The following is a 19828-nucleotide window of genomic DNA, read 5'->3' on the forward strand; positions in this document are numbered from 1 at the left end:
GGTGGCAGCATGTCCAGGGTGGGAGCTAGGCTGGGGGGAGGGGAGGAGTCTGGCAGGCAGAAGGCACTGAAGGACCTCCTCCCAGGCCCAGGCAGGGGCCTGCTGCAGGTCTGCGGGTGGGACCCAGGGGCCCTGGAGGGCCATAGGCAGGGGCCGGGCAGTGGGGGCATGGATGAAACCGCCAGGGTGAGGGGGTTGTCTAGGGCCCAGCAGTTGGCATCCTCGGCCTCCACCACCCAAACCTGGATGGTCACCTGCTTCTGGAGCAGCTTCACATGCTCCCACTCCAGGGCCTCTGTTTGCCTCCAGTGCCCAGTCCCGTGCCTCTTCCCAGGTGGTCTCCCTGGTGATATCTTCTGCTAGCCAGTCCTGTGCCTGCACCCATGCCTCCCACTCCTCTGCTTCCACCACCAGGTGGTAGAGCAGGATGGTCCTATCTAGGGTGTGCCACTGGTACAGCTGGCACATCTGGATGGCTTCAGTGCTGGGTGCTAGTGACCCAGGGCCCGCATCCCCATTGGGGCATATTTGATGTCTAGTTTCACCCACATATTTACCATGAAGACATTTAGTGTACTAGATCAGATATATCATGCTTTTAGAAAAACATTTGCAGGATCCATGGATCCTGATGGATTTATTGCGAGGGGTCTTGAGTCTTGAAGCAGTGGAGATGCGTTGACAGGTTTGCATCTACTGTTAAAGATGAGAATGAATTGAATGATTTGTACTTGTAGGTATATCAGGTAGGCAGCTGTGCCTTCATGCTGACTATAGTTCCACCTTTTTCCACTGGTTTGATTATTATTTTCCACTGGTTTGTTGGATGGATGCCACTATCCTGTACATTAATGCCTCACCTGGGAAGGTAAGGCTGTCTGCCTGAAATACCTACAACAACACGAGCTGTATTCAGATTTGCAATACTATGTTGTTCAAATCATCCACTTCATCCTTACCTGCAAAAACTTCCCTTTCAATAATTGACATTTCCTCCAAACCATGGGCACTCTGCTTGCATTATATAGATAACGTTTTCATCACTTGGGCTAAACATCTGGACTCTCTTACTGATTTCCACAACAGGTTTAAGACACTTCTATCCCTTTAGATAAGGGTTGTAAGACCTGTTGGAATATACCCTTTGAAAAGATTTCTCTGCTTTTAATTACAACATTTCTCCTGGTAAGTACTGTTAGAATGGCAAATGCGTACCAAAATGTATTTAAAAAAAACACTTTTAACATTAAAAAACAGACTTGACATAACATAGCTTAACTTTACTGTTTGTGGAGTTGCCACATATTTACATCCACAGAGGGTCTGGCTTAGCATATCTATATTTGGAACTCATCTAGGTGGAATCATGCTTCAGATACAAGATACCAAATCTTTCTTCAGATGTAGGCTCTCAACTGTCAGGTTGGTAAATGTGATGTTCTGATTCAGCTTCCCTTGCCTCAACTCATCATCAGTAGGAACCTACTAAAATTGTGTTTTCACCATTTTCATGAAAACTGTTATTTCAAACAAGCTCTGCAAAAAAGCATGGGCTACAGGCTTTTGGTGGGCTCCCTAAACAAAAAAGTTACCAAAAATAGAATGCTGGCTCCCTCTTCTGTCACTGTGGCCACCTGCTGGGCAGGAAAAGGGGGGAGAGGGGCTACTAGGATGGGAAGATGGTTTCAGGCCCTGCCTCTCACCACTGACTGGCCTGAAGGGCTGTCCATCATATGGCCCTACCCTTCTTCACCAATTGGCCTAATAGGGCTGCACATGTAAATACTGATGTTTTACTGCAGAGCCAATTACTTTACTCTACAGTAAACATCTCATGTATTTGCACCCAGTTAATTATACAACTTAAATTAAATACATAGAGCAAGTTATTCTGAGCATTTTGTGCTCTTTAGCAACTAATGCACAGCCTTACAATGCCCTCTGTTCAAAAGGAACATTTCTTCTAGCAGTGCCTCCAGTCCTTTAAGCAACATACCCAGCAATCGTGTGGGCAGGTTGGAATGTCTCCAAGGATCTTCTCTGACCAGGGATGCCACAGGCCACTTCACTAAATGTCAGTGCCCATTGCTGCTTAATTTTGAAATCAGCCTTAAAATCATTATTTGCCATTTATTTCCCTGTTCTGAATAACACCAAAGGGAACACAGAGGTGAAGGCTTCATTGGCTGTCTTTTTTTTGGTTGCTGGTAAACGCACCTCTCCTTTTATACCAATATGCCATCTTTTGCAGTAGTAAAGTAATTTTCCTTCTCTTGTCCCCATGGAATATGATCCTACCACTGTCACTCAAGGCTATAGGAGTATAATTGTCACTATGGCCACCATGTGCTCTCTTTCACTGAAATATCAGTACCTACCCCAGGCCCAGAAACGCCAATTCCACTGGGTATATGGATGGATAATGAGTAAGTGGATAAGGTAAGATAAGAAAATTTTCTCTGCCAGTGAACATAAAAGGGGTGGAGGGGGAGATGGGAGAGGGGAGAAGGAAGAGCGTGAGAGACTAACAGACACTAAGGAAATGATGGTCAGACAGCTTGAAAGAAAAGCTTTGGACAGCTGCAAGATTTCAAGAGTTCTCCTCCCTAGGCCCTAGGTCCCTTGGAGCCACCAGGAACAATGGCCCCAAGCTGAGGGAGGATAGGTTTAGGTCGGATATTAGGAAGAACTACTTCACTGTAAGGGTGGCCAGAGCCTGGAATAGGCTTCCCAGAGAGGTGGTGCTCTCACCTTCCCTGGAAATCTTCAAAAGGAGACTGGATAGGCACTTGGCTAGGGTCTTATGACCCCTGCCACCCCCAGTGCTCCTTCCTGCCCATGGCGGGGGGTCGGACTAGATGATCTGTCTAGGTCCCTTCCGACTCACTGATTCTATGATACAAAATCACATGGTCCATCCAAGTGACAGAACCAGGCAGTGCTCATCTCTCTGAAAAACCAGACCTTTTCTATTATGAATCTGAACAAATCAAATCATGGCAGTCACCTATACAACTTATTGTTTAAGACATACAGGTATCTCAAAGTTAAAGTTGGACTTCAAGAATTTGGTTTTACAGAAACAGGGCCATTCTTAGCCTATAGTCCTCAAAGATTATTTTTAGTTTCCTGTGTGTTTTGCAAAGTATTGTCCACACCCATTTACACTCATTTTGGATTCAAATTCTATATAAATCTAAGCTACCAGGCAAGCAGTTGAAGTCCTCACTTCTGAGTTCTAGAAAGTCACCAGTCTGACCTGCAGTGATGCAAAGGTTCTGCACTACTTATCTAATTTTTATTGCATGTTTCCATAACTTACATGCCTAAATATAGATGAAATGTGATTCTGATAATCTTATAGTGGACAAGTTAATGTAGTCCCAGAGAGTGAGACAAAAAGTACAAGATATGTGCATCTCCCCTTCTCAATTTCTCTCTTCTTAGAAACATTTTTAACTCATATTTCACTCTCTCCCCAGTGATTTTGCTGCTCCCTTATCAGTCTTCATGGATGGTATTTCTACGTATCAAAGTCCTTACATATGTAGCATTTTGCTTGTAGTAAATGGTCCTTTTACATGGAAATGTATTGACTTTTCTACAACATTTACAGCTAGAATCACACCCATAGTTTGGCTGAGGGAGTGTTATAGTGCTGCCTCCTCCTAGCTGCCAGAGATGTCTGGTTATTCCACTTTCTGGTACTTTGCAGCAAATATAGCTAATCTCTAATTCACTCATTGTAGAGGATTCCACAAGGCCCATACACTACTTAAAACAACATAAAATGCTTGGGACTGAGTATATATCTTGTACTGGCCCACTGCTCAAGGGTGAATTTCAGCCAGCATCCATCAGAAGGAAAACAAATAGGAGGGGAAACAGTAATATCTACAACTGTTATTACAGAATTTGCTACAGAGGTATGCCAGAGAACAAATGCCTGATTACGAGACAATATTACATATTGCAGTTCATATCTTAAGACCTGATCCTGACCTGCGATACGTGTATGGATTTGCTCTGCATCTTGGAAAATCAAGCTGCTGTATTGTGCTTTGGGTGCCAGATCACACCCTTAGCTGATAATGCCAGGAGCTGAGTCATCAGTTCTGAAATAAAGCAGCAATCTCCTGACCAAAATCTGATACGACTTCCATTTCCACTCTAATAACACTTAATGGTCTTAGCGGGCAGGTGATTTTTAAGAACAAGAAAGAGCAGGATAACTGTGATAAGAAACTTCTGCCATCACAGTGTGTGCATTTTATCTCAAACCTATCAGCTGGCTTTCAGGCTACCTCCAAGACAAATCCTTTGCTTCCTCAGTGACTTTGTTTTTTAGAGTCTATTTCCTTAGATTTTCTTTTTTTAGTTATGTCCAAACACAGCCCCTATAGCAAAGAAGTAAAATAAAAGCGAGTAAAAACATATACATATATATTTCTCATTTGAAACAGTGCCCATGTCAAAAGGCTTTTTACTTGCCTTGTTCAGTGGAGGTTCCATAATAGTCTCCCATCAGGCCTATTCACCAGGAAAATCAAAGCACTCTTGTGGCTAGGATCCAAAAGTGCCTTTCTTCCTGCAGAGCTGGTGGTGGTGATTTCATCTCACTCATTCTTTCTCTTTCCACCCCTCATGCAGCTGTCTGCCTGCCTTGACGGGACCAAAGCAGAGCTCGTGGAGTCTATAAGATAACAACGAAAACCCCCCCAGTTATTTCTGCTGAAAAATGGATTTAATTCCCCTCCAAATCTTTGTGGATTGCCAACTGGGGGTGTGAAACCAGCTGGTAAAAACTGCATTCATTTCTGTTTCATATCTTTCACATACTGTAGCTCTCTAACTTAAGTGGTTTCTCCCACTTTAATGAGAGCATCAAAGCCTTAAGTACCAGCGCTTAAAGTTTTAAAATAACTTCATTCTGTATAATACCTCTGTGACAGCACACTCAATCTGAGACTCTCTAATGGTTCTGTCTTTGCAGCTTGAGATTCCTCATAGAACAGAATAGTAAGAGTCAGACTTAGTGAACTCACTTGAATATTGAGAGGTTGCTCAAAAGCTTTAAATTAGAAGCAGTGGCAGGAAAAAAATTCAAAATCTGAGAACCTCTCTTTTGTTATGAAAGGTTTGAAATGGACTCATTTTTCTTTTTCTTCTTTTAACCATCCCATAATGCCACCATCAGTTTAATCAAAAAATGCAACTGACCTGGTTTCAAGTATGCTTGTTTATTAAAAGCATGAGTTTAACAAATTAAATACAAACATTTAAAAATCTATATTGATAAAGTTCTTGGGAAAAAGCTGAGAGAAAAGTCAGGCATTCTTACAAAAGATAGCAAAAAAAATTTAAAGGACAATTTTGTTGGAAAAGTTTCCACTAGTTTATATATAATTACTTTGGACCAGATTCTACAAGCTTGATGTTGAGTAGTGCTTTATGATGTGAATAGTTCCATTGAAATCAATGGGCCTATTCATGGAGAAACTGCTACTCACAGTGGATGGTGGTTAAAGATTCTGGTCATTTGGGACTGATCCAAATGCCCACTAGTTTCAATGGGCTTTGGATTAGACTCTGAAGTCATTCTAAATGGACAAGTAGTGACTTGAGCTCTCAGTTACCAAGAATGTTATTGTGCTGCATTAGTTGGCTGGTATGCAAAGGTCCTAAAACACACAGAGTCTCCGTGGTGACAGAAAAGTGGGCTGGCGTGTTCCCATCTATCCAGCCTGCTTCCTTTTCACTGGGCTCTCTCAAGAACTGAGTGAGCAGGAAGCCCCATCGCTGTCTCGGCCAGTTCACTGTGTTCAGTGGGTATGTCTCAATGACAGTCACAGCTGTGACTGCAGAGTATACTATTCTGCATACTCAAGCTAGCTTTAAATTAGCTAGCTGAATTACTGGTAGCACTTTAGCTGCAGCTGCGTGGGGCTTGACTCAGGCTGCAAAACTGGCCCAAGAAGCTAAGTAAATTAACCAGTGCTGAGTGCCATGTCACCAGTACCTGAACTAGCTCAGGTGTGACTACAGTGTGCGTAGGGAGATGAACCAGAGTGCATTGAAACTAGCTATGCAACCTCAGGGGCCATGACCACTCTCTGGGTATCCTAGAGGGGCTAAATGAAGTTTTGCTGTGGTTCTGCTTATTTATAGGTTTGTGTTTGGCAGGCAGAAGTTTTCGTTTAAATTCAGCCAAAGCATGAAAGTAAATACTGTGAGCGGACAAAAAAAAAGAAACCCTAAACAAAAGCTTTCATGGAGTTGATAGCATCACCACACTAGCAAAGCAAGCAGAAAAGAGTAAAAAATTCAAGGCACAGAACTCAGAAGCCGCAGTTCTCTTCTGTGGAAGGAACATATTGCATCTCATTTCTGTTCTGCCTAGCGATAAGATCTACAGAAAATCCATCACGAGTTGAAAGAGGCCTGCATTCATTGTCAATGTATTCTGCAGTTTTGGCATTCCAACTTTTGTAGGTTTGTTGTATACCAGTCACGGGCTTTTCTATGAAAGAGAAAAGACAATACAAGCTCCTTTGTTGCTCTTTTATAAAACCGTTAAGAATTTTGTAGTTTTGTAAACTTGGGTTATTTTCTCTATTATTGCCTTGACTATCAGTAATTTATATAAACTGAACTTAACATGTTCTCTGGCACACACGCACGCTCGCGCACGCACACACACACACACACACACACACAGACCCACAATGATAGCAGTTTTTATTTAGAAGCAAAAGAGAAATGGCATATTTAAAAACAGGACAGAACTAACATTCACTTGGACAGCATGACATATTCAAATATTAGATGCTCTTTATAGTTTCTTCTGCTATTGTCTATTACCAACAGGATTTTTTTGTTGTTGTTTGGTTGTTTTTTTATCTTCTTGCAAAACTGTCATTTTAGGTGGGACATGTGGAGAAGAAGGTAGTAAAAGGGGAAATTATTCAAAGAAAATGACTGGGAGGATTTTTTGTACCAAAACAAAACAAAAGATGAGGTTTTCAGTTATAAAGGGACACATTAGTAAAGCTGTCTTGGTTCGGATCAAGTGGTGTGAGTTTGAGCTTCACTCTGGACTTGTGCCAAAGTGTGTTCTCAGTAGACCCAGCTGTAAGTACCTGGCCATTTTGGCTGCGGAAACAAGGGTCGCTGGATATTATGAATAATGCACATCACTTCCTTATGTGTCACTGATTATGGGAACTACTCCCTGCCATTACCATACTAGCCCAATGAGTCAGCGAGGCTAGGGCAACTTCTGACCTCTTAAACAGAAAGAAATACTTAAAGGCTAGATTCTGGCCTTGTTCATTTGAGGCATGCAGTGGGAAGTGGCGGTTGCGGCTGTCAAAGGCCACTGAGCCATTCTTTCTGGAAAGAGTGGGAAGGGATAATTGGCCTGTGAAGTCAGTGAAAAGTCTCCCACTGATCTGTGAGCTTTGGATCAGGCCAAAAAGTGTTGGGCAGGGCTCATGATTGTAGCTCCCTAAAAAAACAACACGGGTTTCTCAGCCCAGCACCAGCTTTGTAGGGTAACATGGACGCATTTGCTTGGAGGCCTGGCTACCTTCAAAAGTGTATCATTTTAAGATTACAGGATGATACCACCCAACCACCTCCTGCATGCAAAAGAAAGTTAAATCTCAAGTCATCTTGAAAACCATCATTCTCAGAGGATTTGAAGTCATGCACTTTTACTTGGCAGTAGAAGGGAATTCTTCATTTTCCATTGACCTAACCCATGAAAATAACAATTCACTGAGGGAGGAAAATGATAAATTAGTAGTATATACATTGTAAGTGTAACACAAAATCCTAAGTCACCGACTCTTCACCTGGAAAACTGAAACACAGCTGCAATCAGGTCGAACATTATCTCCTACAGATGCTGTAGCTCTAACTTCCTGCTAAACAGCTTCAAATGCTGAGGAACGAGGATGCACTGTTGAAGAGACAGGACATTTACCAAACCTTACATACACAACACATACCATATTGTTCAGATTGTAAGTTAACCCAGCACATAAGTCAACTCCATGTTTTCAGGGTCCATTTTAAAATAAACAGCTTTCTTTTTTCCTTCATGTACATTGTTGACTACAAATAGAGACCTTGAACTGCTATTGTTTTTACAAAATCCCACAGCAGAAGCAAATAACCAAGGAAAAGACTCAAAATACTAAACTAAAAATTGCGCTAAAAAATGTCTGGCTTGTTGTTCTTATTGTATCCACAACATACTGCAAGCACAAAAGTCAAGACTGTAGTGGGCCCTCAACCCTACAGATAAGTCAAGTGCAATTTTTATGGTTCTTTTGGAGAGAGGAAAAAATAAACTTAAAATCAGAATAGTATAGTATAAACATTAGTGCCAGACTGCCACATTTTGGTACTGGCATGGATGTGGCCACATTCTTCTATCCTAGGATTATCATTAAAGAGACTGCATCTATGAGAGGCATAGTCTCTTGGCTGTATGTCCATCTAGAAGGGAGTTAATATAGAGATGGTGACAAGGCTTTTGCCACAAAGTAGATGTGTCTACATGATGTGTTTATTGCCAAGGTGCCTAATTAGCTTCACCATAAACATCTCAGCATCTCCACGTGCAGCCCTATTAGGCCACAGGAAACTAATGCCCCAGCCAGCCCCTCTGCAGCATGTTGAGCTGGGTCAGAGCAGCCCTGGGCTGGCAAGCTGATGCCTCCAGGTCCCCTCCAGACCAGGGTTGCTCCAACCTGGTTCAACATGCTGTGGTCCTGGGCATGCATTCAAATGGTGTATCTGGGATCAATAAAGTCCCACACAATATGTGCCAGAGTTTATTGATTTGAATTAATTTCATGTGTAGATGCACCCACTAAGTCTCATGTTTGCACCCAGTTTCTCTAACAGAATTCCATATTTGGGGAGAAGGAAAGTATTAAACTAACAAAAATGTAGGCCTACAACAGCAAGCAAGCCTAGAATTTAGTTCAAATTGAAATGTTAGCCTATTTAGCACATATCAAAAGAGTTTAATTTTGGATAAAAACACTGAAAAGGAAGCTTCAGGAGAAAATGGAAATCAAATATTAAGGCTGACACCAGGAAGAAATTAATTCACACCTGTAGGACATCTCCCTGATAGCTCCAAAGAAGGCAGCTCCAAACCCACAGCTAAAATTAGTGTTTTCTATTATTGCAAGAAGTAAAAGGGACCTTCTAACACAAGCAGGAGCATAATCCTACCTGACGTCTTACAATTGTTGTTCTAAAATTACAAGTGAGTAAGAGTACGTAACGAGGAATAAACTGTTCTCAGATAGAATCACCTTCACTTCTATGACCTTTTGGAAGATGAGCAAAGAGAAAGGGAGTTTGTCTGGGAGTTCACCCATACTCATAATGTTACAGAAAGACCGACAGAACTCATACATTCCTTTGACGACTACCCTTTTCTGTTTGTCAATGTAGCCACCAATTATACTTCCAGAAATGACACTGAGTGGATCAGAGGAGACTATGAGGCTTCTGGAACAAGGATTAAGGAGTTTCGAGCACAAGTGGTATTCTCATCAATCATCCATGCAGAAGGCAAAGACTCATTCAGGGACTATCATATCATGGAAGTAAATGTGTGGCTCAGGCTTTGGATTCTTAGATAAGGGGCAGATGTTCTGGGAGGAGAACTGCTGTCAAGTGTCGGGATCCATTTAACCAGAACTGGAAAGAGTGTCTCTGGGCATTGTCTGACCAAACTAGTAAGATGGGCCTCCAGGAATAGAGCAAACAATTCAGGACTAGAAGAAGAAACTCAACTCTGGCAAGAGCCAGAGCCACAGGATAGCAACAAGGAATGCAAAAGGTAGGCAAGCAGGTTGAAATGCAAAATAGATTCAGTATATGAGAAGTGTGAGATAAAAACAGGATGAGATGGAAGTGAAAAGAACTATGATCTGACTGGTATTGCAGAGACCTAATAGGACAGATCTTATGACTGGAATATCAGCATTGAAGGTCATGCTCTGTTTCAGAAGGACAGGCTCGAGAGAAAAGGTAATGGTGTCACTTTGTATGTCAAAAAGACATACATTTGTTTCCTGGTTCAGGAGGAGTAAGATACCAGATCGGAATATATTTGCGTGAAGATAAAAGGTGAAAGATACAGCACTGACATAATGGTGGGGATTTATTATAGGCCACGAAGTTAGGAAGAAGAGGTGGATGGGGCACTCTTCAAGGAGGTGACAAAATTATCCAAAAGGTATGAGATGGTACTGATGGGAAACTTGTTTTCTGGACATCTGCTGGAAAAACAACACAATGAAACATAAAATGGCATACAAGGTACTATCTTAGGTGGAGGACAACTTTCTGTTCCAGAAGTTTGAGGATGCAACTAGGGGGTCTTCTATCTTGGATCTTGTCCTAACCAATGGGGAAGAATTGGTGGAAGAGGATGTGAAAGTGATGGGAAACTGTTCCCACCCCATGAAAACTACACAAGAATGGTAAGAGACCAATGTGGCTGCAGACACAAGGAGCTCCTAGGATGCCTCAGATACAAGAGGAAAACAGACAGGTAATAGAAAGAAGTTCAGGTCATCAAGAAAGCATACCATGAAACAGCAAGAACTTTCAGAGACAACATCAGGAAGGCAAAAGTAAAAAAATGGGCTGTACCTGGTGAGAGACGTTAAGGACAATAACAAAAGGTTAGCTTCTGTAAGTATGTTTACCAGAAAAGAAAGGCCAAGGAAGCCATGTCATCCTGTTAAATAACTAGGATGAACTCTTAACAGAAGACAAAAGACAGAGGTACTGAACAGTTACTATGCCTCAGTCTTCACATTGGGCACTTTTATACATGTTCTGGGGGTGGGGAGGGAGGGGTGGCACTTTAATTAAAGCGGCTTTGAGAGCCTATCTAATTAAAGTGCATCAGCATCCCCACACTTAAAAATGGGGACGGGGGATGAGTCTGTTCTGATATGCTGTAATTACAAGGCATCAGAGCAGCCTCCACGCTCACGTACAGGCACCCAAAATTGTTAAATGGCAACCTGATACCTAATAAAAATTATGTAGATAAGCAACTGGACAAGCTGAGGGATGAGATAAGAAAACAAATAACCAGAGAGCTTTTGATGGGTCTGAATGAAATCAAGTCAGCAGGTCCTGATGAACTTCATCTCAGGGACTTTTAGAACTGAAGGACCTGGCAGAGGTAATTTTGGAGTCCTTGGCAAAAATATGTATGACGTTGTAGGAGATGGATGAGGTACCAGGAAATTGGAAAAGGGCCAATGTAGTGCCCATTTTTAAAGAAGGCTAAGAGGAGGACCTAGGCAACTATAGCCTCACCTCAATCCCTGGGAAGGTATTGCAGTACATCATAAGGAAGTCTATTTGCAAGCAATCTGGAGGCATAAAGACTGATTGCAAACAGCCAGCATGGATTTATACTAAGAACAAGTTGTGCCAAACAAACTTAATCTCTTTTGACAAAGTAACTACTTGGATGAAGGGAATGCAATGGATACAGTGTACCTGGACTTCAGCAAGACAAAGTCCCACACAACCTGCTCATAAACAAATTGAAGAAATGTGGGCTGAACAAAATTAATAGAAAATGGATAGACAAATGGCTCAGTAGTCACAAGCAAAGGGTAATTATAAATGGATCTGTGTCAGAATGGCAGGAGGTTTGAAGTGGAGTCCCACAGGGGTCTGTGCTGGGTCTAGTTCTATCCAAGGTGTTTATTAATTACTTGGATGCTGGAATAGAGAGCTTCCTGAGCAAATTTGCAGTCAACATGAAACTGGGAAGGTCTGTGAGCACAATGAAGTACAGGAACGCAATTCAGAAGGATCCTGACAGATTGGAAAGCTGGTCTACAACTAACAGAGTGAAGATTAATGCTGGCAAATGCAAGGTGCTACACCTTGGGAAGAATAATAAAAAATACAAACACAAAATAGGTGATATGTGGCTGGATGGCAGTGGAGAAGGATCTGGGTGTCTTGGTAGATCACAGACTCAGTGTGAGTTTGCAATGTGTTGTAGTTGCACAAAAGGGAATATGGTTTTGGGATGCATCAATAGAAGCATTAGGTGCAGGACATGGGAGGTGATAGTGACTCTTTACTCAGCGCTGGTTAGGCCTCATCTAGAGTACTAGATCTAAAGTGTGCAGTTTGGGATGCCACATTTTTAAAAAAATATGGCAAAGTTAGAGAGGATCCAGTGATGGGCAAGAAAAATTATAAAGGGCTTAGAAACAAGTCATACAAGGAAAGGTTGAAAGACATAGGTATGTTCAGTTTCTGGGAAAGGCACTTTAGAGAGGACATGATAGCAGTCTTCAAATATCTGAAGGGCTGCCATAAAGAAGAAGAAAACCACCTTTTATATATTACTGCAGAGAGCAGGATATGGACATTTGAAGTTGGAGCAAAATAGGTTTAGATTGGATATTAGGAAAAACTTCTTCACTTTTAGAACAGTGATGTAATGGTATAGACTGTCTCGGGAAGTTGTAGGGTCTCCAACACTGGAGGAATTTAAGAAGAGATTAGACAGCAGCTTGTCATAGATGGTCTAGGAGTAGTTTTGCCTGTGCTCTACTATGGGTATTACCCATGTTTCTGGGCTTTGCTGATTGCCACATGGGGCTGGGAAGACATTATTGTCTCTTCTTCCTGCTACACATGCTGAGGGGAGGGAGGGTTCTCCTTTGTCAGAAGCAATGGGGATTGGCTACAGCATACTGTTGGCCTTGCTAAAATCATAGCAGACTCCAAGATGAACATGAGTCATCAGCACACTGTTGGCCTTGCTCAAAAGGATTTTTTATTAGCAGACAGAATGGGACTCACTGTCAAAAAAGTATGTGCCACACTGATCAACTAATGCACACTTTGTGTAACAGGGCAGCATAAGACCCCTACTGAACAAGGAGAAGCAACATTGGTGACAGACAGGGGGGAAAAGGCTGAGCTATTCAATGAGTTTTTTGCCTCTGTGCTCCTGAATAGGGGCCATGATAAGTCTCCTAATGGGTTCTTAGATGGGCATCAGAGGGACAGCAGCCTACCAACTGTCGATGCTGTCTTGCTGCAGAGTTACCTGAATGGACTGGATGTGTTCAAGTCAGCAGGCCTGGATAAGCTGCATCCGAGGGTACTGGTGCCATAGTGAAACCCCTGGCACAGTTGTTTGAGCACTCATGGCACTAGGGGCAGGTCCAGGAGGACTGGAAAAGGACCAATGTGGTCCCTATTTTCAAGAAGGGGAGGAAGGAGGATCTGAGTTATTATAGGCCAGTCAGTCTCACCTCCATTCTTTGAAAGGTCTTTGAAAAGATTATGAAGGATCATATTTGTGAGAGTGCAGCAGGAAAAAGAATGCAGCAGGGAAACCAGCATGGGTTCAAAGCAGGTAGATCATGCCTGATCAATCTGGTTTTGTTTTATGACAGGATCACAAAATGCTTAGATGCAGGAGTAAAGGTGGATGTCATTTTCTTGAATTTAGCAAGGCCTTCAATATGGTAGTTCATCCAATTCTCATAAATAAATTAAGAGGCTTTAACATAGATATTTACATGGTCTAGTGGGTGGCAAATTGGATTAGCGGTTGTACCCAGAGAGTGGTAATAGATGGGCCAGTATCAATCTGGAAGGATGTGGGTAATGGGGGTCCCACAGGGTTCGGTCCTTGTACCTGTACTCTTCAATGTCTTCATCGGTGACTTGGATGTGGGTGTGAAGTGTACTCTGTCCAATTTTGCAGACAATATTTAATCGTGGGGTGAAATGCACACTCCAGAGGGTAGGGAATGATTGCAGGCAGACCTGGACAGGTTAGAAAAGTGGGCAGTACACAAGAGGATGCAGTACAACAAGAGCAGAGTGCTACACTTAGGGTGCAAAAATATCCAGCACACCTACTGGCTGAGAAGTGACCCTCTCAGCAGCACAGAAGTGAAAAGGGATCTCAGAGTCATAGTGGACTCCAAGATGAACATGAGTCATCAGTGTCACAAAATCATCAGTAAAGCTAACCACAATTTATCATGCATCAGCAGATGCATGACAAATACAACATAGGAGGTGATACTTCCCCTCTGTGTGGCATTGGTCAGACAGCAGTTGGAGTACTGTGTCCAGTTTTGGGCGCCGTACTTCAACAAAGATGTTGATAGACTCGAGAGGGTCCAGAGGAGAGTCACTTGTATGGTCAGGGGCTTACAAGACAAACCCTATGAGGAGAGACTGAGGGACCTGGACCTCTTCAGCCTCCGCAAGAGAAGGCTCAGAGGTGGTCTTGTGCCTGCCTACAAATTCATTAGGACGACACAGCAAGTGACTGGAAATGTTCTGTTCACCAGGCGCCTCTTGGAGTAACAAGGAACACTGGTCACAAACTGACAGAGAGCAGATTTAGGCTAGATATCAGGACAAACTTCTTCAAATGAAGGGTGACCAAAATCTGGAATGGGCTCCCAAGGGAGGCGGTGCTCTCCCCTACCTTGAGGCTCTTTAAGAGAAGGCTGGATAGGCATCTGGCTGGGGTCATCTGACCCCAGCACTCTTTCCTGCCTAGGTTGAGGTCCCTTCTGACCCTAGTATCTATGAACTCTATAATCTGGGATCTCAGATATCTCAATATCCCTGAAATCTGTTCTTAGTTGTTTCCATCCTTCTATTAATGTTCTTTGCAGTCTTTCTGGAAGTCACAAAACAATGAGCCAGGCTCCTGTGCATACCAATTGCCAACTGCTGTAGTGCAATCATGCAAGGAATCAAATATTTTATTGATTTTTCATCATTACCTGAGAAGAGGTCAGTTAGCTTTGTAATTCAGAGACTTTTGGGGTATCTGGCCTGAAGGTTCCATGACTTATCTTGACCTGAAGCTTTCAAATAACACCTCTCTTTTGATTGTTCCTGTTTGCTGCCTGGCATTTCAAAAATCTGGCCATACACATGCAAATATTGCTAAAGAATTGAAGAATTCATAACAAAGTGAAAGTAATAACAGGAGTGAAAGCCCAGTTAATATGCATCTCCTTTGCAAAGCTTAAAATGAAAATTAACTTCAGCTTCCTCTTGGATACCTCCTGTTCTGTTTAAGTTGTCACATCACACAGAGTAAGAATGGGCATGCTACAGTTAGCTTGATTTTCAACAGTGTGGGCAAGATTCCTAAATTCTTAATACTCAACAAAAGGCATTTTTTCAATACCAAGTGCTATTTTGATCACTCAGATAAGTTTTGATAAAGAAAACTTTACGGTGGACACCATGTATAAGATTTTCACTATGCTGCAACCCCTGCAATACTTAGAACCATATCTTTGCTGTTTTAAGTTTTTTTGAGTGAAATTCACAATGGCATTTTCATCTAGGTTTTGTATTTACTTATTCACATTTTCAACTCATTGCCTATATATCTGACAAATCCTCCAAGAGTGCTCTTTGGCAGATGGTAAAATATTTAAGTAGTTGGCCACAGATTCAAAAAATTTTGAGATAATTAGAAGACTCGGTGCAGTTAATATTTATTAGTCATGAAGAGTTTGACAGCATGTATATTTTCCGACCCACACAATCTCTACTGGAAAAAAACCCTCCTCCCTCATTATACATGAATCAAGTTATATTTTGTTGACAAAGGAAGAAATGAACTTCACTGGGTCTTACAATAGGAGGCACTGGGATGTGGAGCCACAAAACAGGCCTATAGTGGCCTGACCTGGCTGCTGGGTGGAACGCCCCTCCCCACCCAATTTTTTTAGGGCCCTACACTTATGCTGGTGACTCCCAGCAGCTGGGGGTAGTGAGGTGTGAAAGGCACAAAGTCAGTGAGAAGCATCAATAAATAAGTACCATCAGTCAAGCCAACAACACACTGAATATCAGCATAGGCAACTATATCCTTCCCCATGAGTATACCCCAATTGACCAATGAATGACATTAGACTAGGGACAGGGAATTATTATGGCTGGAGAGCCACTTAATGAGTTTTGGTGAGCTATTGAGAGCTGCAAGGGTTGCCCCACCCTCCTGGTCACAATCTTGGCACCAGAAGTCCAGCCCCTAACCACTGACCTTTGCCACTAGAAGTCCCAACCCTTCCCCCCAGAAGCACTCCTGTTGGGAGAGAGGGTGCTGCCATCTTGAAACCAGTAAAAAAACCCCAAATCATATACTAAAAAAATCAAACATCTAAGGTGTTACAGTGGACAGTAAGCTGAATATGAGCCAACAGTGTGCCCTTGTTACAAGGAAGGCTAACATCATAGCTGGCTGCATTGGTAGGAGTGTTACCAGCAGGTGACTATTCCCCTCTATTCAGAAGTGTAGGTTACAGCCGTGTTGGTCTAAGGACATAGGCAGACCAGGTTCTTTGGGTGAATCTGATATCTTTTATTAGACCAACTTAAATAGTTGGAAAAAAATTTAAGCAAGCTTTAATATTTAAAACCTTTTGTCAGGCTGAGGAAGTCTCTGTAGTTGGTGTGTGCTCTTCCTAGATGGAATGAAAAGTAAAGAAGCCAGAGGCTGGGCTGGTATGCATACAAGATAGGCAGTCAGTGAAGCTGTAAACTGAGGAGTCAGTGAGAAAGAGACAGGCTGGATGGTGAGGAGAAGGGGGATGAATGTACCAGTTAAATAGTGGAGAGGTACCTGGGGAGTCAGATGTCAGGCAGGTTATAATGTGTCATAAATCCAATGTCTATATTTAATCCATGATTTTTAGTATCCAGGAGGTTGAAGAAGTGAAGTTCATAGGCTCATCTCTGAGAAGTGTTTTGTAAGTTCTCTTTGAGGATTAGAACTGAGAGACTGGAGAGAGAGTAGTTTTCTTGTGAGAAATGTGCTTCCACCGGTAATTGGGTATTCTTGTCTTTGTCTTTCTTGTCTTTCCCCTCTATGCAGCACTGGTGAGGCCATATCTGGAGTACTGTGTTCAGTTTTGAGCCCCCCCATTACAGAAAGGATGTGGACAAATTGGAGAGAGTCCAAGGGAGGGCAACAAAAATGGTGAAGTGTCTGGGGCACATGACATAAGGGGAGGTTGAGGGACCTGGGTTTATTTAGTTTGGAGAAAAGAAGTCTGAGAGGGGATTTAATAGCAGCCTTCAACTACCTGAAGGGAGGTTCAAAAGAGGATGTAAGCTAGACTGTTCTCAGTGGTGGCAGATGACAGAACAAGGATCAATGGGCTCAAGTTGTAGCAAGGGGAGTTTAGGTTAGATATTAGGAAGAATTTTCTAACTAGTAGTAAAACTGGAACAGGTTACCTAGAGAGGTTGTGCAATCTCCACCTTTGGTTAGACAAAGCTTTGGCTGGGATGATCTAGTTGGGGATGGTCATGTTTTGAGCAAGGGGTGGACTAGATGACCCCTAGAGGTCCCTTCCAACCCTAATGTCCTATGATTCTATGATCAACTATAACTTATTTTAATTTTATTTAAAAAAATATTTTGTCCTGATTTATGTGTGTTTGCATAATGTACCTAGAGGCAATTGGATAATAGCTCAAAATACAGTCTTAGTCCTGTATATTATGTGGAGGTATGTGGGGGCAATACTTCAGATAAGTGTGTGTGGTGGGAGGTGGGTTGTGTGTGGGGGAAGTGGGGGTGCAGTCGTAGGGTATGTGGTTGGGATGGCAGCTGTGAGAGGGTATGAGTATGTAGGGTTATGTGTGTGTGGGAGGCTGTGGGTGTGTGTAGACTTATTGTGGGGGTTGGGAGTGGGAGGTGCTATGGATCAGTGTGGGTGCATTTGAGAGTATGGGAAGGTGTGAGTGTGTATATGTGGAGGGGGTGGTACTTCGAGTCCCTGGAGTGTGCCAGTCCCTGAAGCTGCATGTGATGGCAGTGAGCAGGGCCAGCCTTGCCCAGTCCCATAGCATGCAGCTCCCTATGGTCTCACCTCTAGACCCCAGTCTCATGTGGCCCATCTGGGGTAGCAGGGAGAGGGGCAGAGCCAGCCCAGTTCCACAGCATGGAGCTCCCCGCTGTGCCCCATGATCTGTGTGTACCAGTGAGTGGGGCCAGACCACTAGCTCAATTGAATGGGTTCTCCCCAGAGGCACATGGCTTGGGCAGACTATATGTAAGCCTTGGACAGCGGAGCCAGAAGGACCCTGCATGTTGGTTCTGCCCTCCTGCTAGCCAACTCTGAGTCTGCGGTGGTGTCCACCACAGCTGCTGCCGCTTCCCACCCACTGCCACCATTCTCCCCCACCCACCTGCTGCTCCCACTTGGCCCTACCCACCTGCTGCTGCCTCTCACCCGCTGCCTGCCTGCCTGCCCGCCAGCCATTCACTCCCTGCCCACCCACAACCACTCACCCACCATTTCCCCTACCTGTCACTGCTGCCACCACCACCACTGCTGCTGTCACCCCGCCCAAACACCCACCCAACAATCACGCCCTCTCCTGTCACCACACCCCACCCACCACCACTGCTGCCACTCTTTGCTTGCCTCTCACCACTGCCACCACCCCTGCACCTACCACTACTGCCACTCAACCACCTGCCCACTACCACTGCCATTCCCCACCCCCTACCACCACTTCCTCTTTACCTGCAGGGATGAGTTCAGGACCATCCCATGGGTAAGGTGGGAGCACAGCATGTGCCACCCATGGCGGTGGGCAGGGCCCATCCCCATGTAAGTACAGCAGGGCAGCCTGGACCCAGGCCCGATACACTGAATTAGTAGGCACCCGCCCATGCACCAGATGAACCTGTCTGGCAGGATGGATCCAACCCATGGGCTGTATTTTGCTCCTCCCCTCCCCTAAATTACACCATTCCCTCACCTACAAACATCAGATTCAAAAGGTCAGCAGCAGAAAAGTAACTGCATGGGTAGCTGCCTTAAGAAGTTTAGCCAGAATGACATGGTGCACCAACCTCAAAGTGCTAAGAACCACTGCATGTGTGATGATGGTATATGCCCCAGCAGATTACTGTGCTCCTGTATGGTTCAGAAGTTGTCACAATAAAAAGCTTGACACTGTACTTGAGTGCAGAGACTCATAACAGGATGTACAACCAGCACACATACACGGGATGTATTCCCTCCACTCTTGGACATTATGCCAAGTGATGTAAGAAGACTGACCCTAACCACTCTCCTGCTGCCAGGTTTCTTGGCCCATGGAGAGCCCAACAGGCTGGGTGCTGTGGCCTTGCAGGTTGTACTAAATTTAGATAGGGGGTGGAGTCAATGAAAAAGAAATGGTCATTCAGAGCAATACAGTCTGAAATCTATTCCTGCAGCATTTTATACCAGCACCAAACAAGTCCCCCATTGGGCACTACCTTGAAAGAAAAGCATGAGTCAAGCTGAACAGACTGAGATCTGCAAACAGACATTTCAAAACAACACTGTACAAGATGAATGTCTTGGACATCCCCCTGTGTGAATGTAGTGTCCACAGTCAGCATAGCACTTAATTCTAAGCTACAATCTTTACAAATGCCCAGAGGGGGTACATGGAATCCACACACTGAGTGATAATACCAGACTAGAGGTACACCAATACATCAGTCCAATATAGGATCAGCACCAAAATAAAGAAAATTGACTGTATTGGAAATAGGCTTTTTTTCCTGATGTGGCTGAGAATTTGGCCAATAAATGCCCTGTGCATGTGCACAACCTCAGCATAGCACATAGACAGCAAGGAGAGCTGTGTGCAGCTGGTAAGTCTGTTGTGGTGAAAAGGGAGGGGGGAGGGAAGGAGCATGAGAAAGCAGATCAAAGCCCCCGCAGTGAGGAAGGGAGTGGGA

The sequence above is a fragment of the Crocodylus porosus genome, unplaced genomic scaffold (genome assembly GCF_001723895.1).
Source record: "Crocodylus porosus isolate Cpor-Errol unplaced genomic scaffold, CroPor_comp1, whole genome shotgun sequence".
Taxonomy (NCBI): Eukaryota; Metazoa; Chordata; order Crocodylia; family Crocodylidae; genus Crocodylus; species Crocodylus porosus.